This window comes from Petaurus breviceps, unplaced genomic scaffold (assembly GCF_028583685.1).
Source record: "Petaurus breviceps papuanus isolate PSGF00001 unplaced genomic scaffold, PetGlider_PUasm1.0 349799, whole genome shotgun sequence".
In the NCBI taxonomy this organism is placed as follows: Eukaryota; Metazoa; Chordata; class Mammalia; order Diprotodontia; family Petauridae; genus Petaurus; species Petaurus breviceps.
In genome coordinates, this window is record NW_027186193.1 from 531 (window position 1) to 5,325 (window position 4,795).

At 38.4% G+C, this 4,795-nt stretch overlaps 1 pseudogene; it reads left to right on the top strand.

The window, feature by feature from the left end:
• The first annotated feature begins 623 nt into the window (after positions 1-623).
• Positions 624-1,464, top strand: LOC138168001 (large ribosomal subunit protein uL4m pseudogene; annotated as a pseudogene).
• The last annotated feature ends 3,331 nt before the right edge of the window (positions 1,465-4,795 follow it).

Here is a 4,795-nt window from a genome sequence, read left to right on the forward strand (position 1 = left end):
CAAAGTGAGCCCCAAAGCAAAACCTCACATCAGGGTATATGTAGCCTTCTCCTGGGTCAAAGAATGTCACAACCCTCTTGACCCACTGCCTAATCACATAGGTGCAAGGTGTGGACATTCCTGAAAAACAAGCCTCCCACCACAGGCTCCATGTGACCACATTCAGCCTATTAAGGGCCAGGGTATATTTTCAAATCAAGGAAGGTTCTCAGATTCACCTAAGCCTATCAGGGGCCAAAGGGCAGAGAACATCTTCAGATTCCCATTACAAGCTCAAAAGTTAAGTAACTGGCTGGCAAGAGGAGCAGGCAGAGGAAGCACAATCAGACCATAGGATCCTTTTGTGGGGACAAAAAGGATCAAAACATGGAACCAGGAGAAGCCAACAAAGGCAAAACTCCTACATCAAAAGCTTCCAAGGAAAACATGAACTGCTTACAGACCATAGAGGAGCTCAAGAAGGATTATGAAAATCAAGTGAGAGAAGAAGAGGAACAATTGGGAAGAGAAATGAGAATGATGCAAGACAATCTTGAAAAACAAGTCAACAGCCTGCTAAAGGAGACCCCAAAAATACTGAAGTAAATAACACCTTAAAAATAGACTAATTTGGATCTGGGCAGCCCTGGGGGCTCCCGCAGAAAGAGCTCTGTCTACGCTGACCAGTGTAGATCTCAGAAGCCAGGAGCATGCATTGACTACAGGCCTCCCAAGCCCGGCCACCATTGCCCTCCTCTGCCACTGTGAGCTCTCAGTTCCCGTGCACCAGACCTCTGTTCAAGCCTGGGTGGAATCTCTCGGAGGCTGTGAGGACATGCACTTGGACCTGGCCAACCTACACCTGGACGTGTTCCCTGTGCCACCCAGGCAGGATCTTATACATGAGGTTGCAATACAGCAGAAGACCTTCAAGAGAATTAGTTATGCCAAGACCAAGACCGAGGAAGAGGTGAGAGTTGGTGGGAGGAAGCCCTGCAAACAGAAAGGCTCAGGCCGGGAGCATCTATTCCCCAATCTGGAACAGAGGTGCTATTGCTCATGGTCCACAGGGTCCAATAAGTTACTACTATATGTTGCCTATGAAGGTTCTAGTGCTGGGCCTCAAGGTGGCCCTGACAGTCAAGCTGATGCAGGACAACTTTCATGTGGTAGATTCCTGGGAGCTGCCAACCTCAGACCCAAGATATTTATTAGACCTGGTTCAGCACTGATGTTGGGGGGACTCTGTGCTCCTTGTTTATGTAGATGAGGAGATACCCCAGAACATTGTTTCTGCTGTTTCCAACCTGAAGACCATCGACCTGGTGCCCAGCAGTTGGCCTCAATTTCCACAGTATGCTGAAGCACCAGACCCTGGTCTTGACTCTCAACATTGTTGCCCTCCTAGAGAAGAAGCTGTTATGGCATGATAAGCGCTACACTGCTCCCTACCCATTCTGTCAACCCTACAGTGACTTCCCTTGACCCTCCACAGTGACTGGGCTTTTCCACTCCTGGTATATCAGAATAAAGAGTCTTTGTCACTTAAAAAAAAGTCATAGATTTCAAATAACCCAAGAGATGTCCTGTGATCTCAAAAGGGAGAGAAGCCATGAGTTTTCTGTTCTATTTCAGAAGTTACATTAATAGCAATTGATTCATGAATATTTACTGGAAAGAAGATTAGACTAAAGTTTGAAGATAAAGGGTCACAAGAGGTGGGGCTAGAAGGTACCTTAAGGAACCTAGTCCAACCCTCCCATTTTATATGAGGCTCAGAGAGGTCCAAAGTCACATTGGTAATTGAAATGGGAGTTGAACCCAGATCCAATGACTCCAAATCCAGGTCTCCTACATCATACCACAGAATCTTTCAAATTAGGTTACATATTTAAGCAAATTCACCAAAAGAACAATATATGATCTCTGATTTGAGAGGCAATCTGTCAAACTCCAAACCACATTTTTGCTTTTGAATTAAAAAAAAATGAATTTCATTATCATAGTAAGAAAAAGAAAAATTAACATAAAAATCTGACCTTGTGAAGAAAGTCTGGTTCTGTTGATCATACTGTATTTATCAGAGTTTTTGGAATGAAACCACTCCCTTAAGACTCAGCTGTATATGTATTATGTAAATAAAATATATTCTACTCTGAAAAAAATAGACTAATTGAAATGACAAAAGAGGCCCAAAAAGAGAATGAGGAGAAGAATCCCCTAAAAAGCCAAATTGCTCAGATGGAAAAAGAATTTCAAAAACTCCCTGAAGAGAATAATTCCTTCAAAATTATATTGGAGCAAATGGAATCTCATGACTTTATGAGAAATCAAGGTACTATAAAACAGATCCAAACAAATGAAAAAATAAAAGGCAATGTGAATGTCTCATTGGAAACACCACTGACCTGGAAAATAGATCCAGGAGAGATAATTTTAAAATTATTAGACTACCTGAAAGCCATGATACAAAAACAACCCTAGAAATCATCCTTCAAGAAATTCTTGAGGAACATTACACTGATATTTTAAAACCAGAGGGCAAAATAGAAATTGAAAGAATTAACCAATCACCTCTTGAAAAAGATACCCAAAAGAAAACTCCTAGGAATATTATAGCCAAATTCCAGAGTTCCCATGTCAAGGAGAAAATATTAAAAGCATCTAGGAAGAAACAATTTGAGTATTGTGGAAACACAATCAGGATAACACAAGATCTAGCAGCTTCTACATTAAGCAATGGAAGGGTCTGGAATATGGTATTCCAGAGGTCAAAGGAGGTAGGATTAAAACCAAGAATTACCTACCCAGCAAAACTGAGTATAATGCTTCAGGGGAAAATGTGGTCATTCAATGAAATAGAGGACTTTCAAGCATTCTTGAAGAAAAACCCAGAGCTGAACAGAAAATTTGACTGTCAAATACAAGATGCAAGAGAAGTATGAGAAGGTAAATAGGAAAAAGGAATCATAAGGAACTTATTAAAAATGAGCTATTTACATTCCTACATGGAAAACAATAATTGCAACTCATGAGACTTTTCTCAGTATGAGAGTTAAAGCAATTATATCTATATGCATGTATGTATACATACATACATACATATACATGTTTATATAGGAGGGTGTGTGTATAAATACATATCTGAGTGTGTATATTTGTGTATATGTATATATAGACAGAGGACACAAGATGAGTTGAATAGGAAGGGAAGATATCTAAAAACTAAAATTAAGAGGTGAGAGAGGAATATAATGAGAGAAAGAGATATGGAGATAAAGAATAAGGTAAATTATTTCATAGAAAAAATGCAAGAGAAAATTGTTACAATGCAGGGGAAGAACAAGAAGGTGATAGGGAATGGGTCAACCATACTCTCATTGAATTTGACTTAAGGAGGGAATAGCATACACACTGAATTGGGTATTTTACCCCACAGGAAAACAGGGAGGAATGGGATAAAGAGGGGGAATGACAGAAGGGAGGACAATCGGGGAAGAGGGTAGTTAGAAGCGAACACTTTTGATAAGGGACAGGGTCAAAGTAGAAAATATAATAAGTGGGGGGGGATGGAGGGGAATATAGTTAGTCTTTCACAATATATCTACAATGGAAATGTTTTGCATAACTACACATGTACAACCTATATTGAATTGCTTATCTTCCCAGTGGGAGTGGGTGAGAAGCGAAGAAGGGAAAGAATCTGGAAATCAAAGCTTTATAAACAAATGTTTAAAAAAATGGTTTTTCCCATGCAACTGAGAAATAAGTTACACAGGCACTGGGGTATAGAAATTGATCTTGTTCTACCAGAAAGTTAGAGGGAATGGGGGAGGATATAAGAGAGAGCAGATTGGGGGAAGGGATATTCCATAGGCTAATTATTTTGGTGTGGTATGTAGGGGAAAGAGAAGGAGAAAATTGTAACACAAAATCTTGTGGAAATGAATGTTGAAAACTAAAACTAAACAAACAAAAAAAGAAATGAAGGCCTTATCAGAGACATTGACCATAAAAATTGTTTTCCGGCTTCCTGCTTCCCTTCTAATCTTGGTTGCATTGGCTTTATTTGTCAAAAACCTGTTCAATTTAATGTAATCAAAATTCTCCAATATGCATTCCATAATGTTTTCTGTCTTTTGTATGGGCATAAATTCTTCCCTTATTTGTAAATCTAACACGTAAACTATTTATTCCTTAATCTCCTGGTTTGTTTATAGTATCAGTCTTTATATCTAAACCATGTAACCCATTTTGAACTTATCTTAATAGAGAATGTAAGATGTTCTTCTATACCTAGTTTCTGCCATACTATTTTCCAGTTTTCCTAGTAGTTTTTGTCAAATAGTGAGTTCTTATTGCAGAAGCTAGAGTCTTTGGATTAACTAAAAGATCACAATGCTCATTGATTATTGTACGTTATATAACTCAATCTATTCCATTGATTCACCATTCTGTTTCTTAGCCAGTACCAAATAGTTTTGATGATTGCTACTTTATAATAGAACATTAGAATAGAATAGAACGGTATGGCTAGGCCACCTTCCCTTGCATTTCTTTTAATAAATTTCCTTGAAATTCTGAACCTTTTCTTCTTCAAGATTGTTATTTTTTTCTAGCTCTATAAAATATTTTTTGGTAGTTTGATTGTTATGGCACTGAATAAGTAAACGAACTTAGGAAGAATTGTCATTTTTTATGATAGTACCTCAGCCTACCCATGAACATCTGATATTTTCCCAATTCTTTACATTTGACATTGTGTGAAAAGTGTTTTGTAATTGTTTTCATATAGTTCCTGGGTTTATCTTGGCAG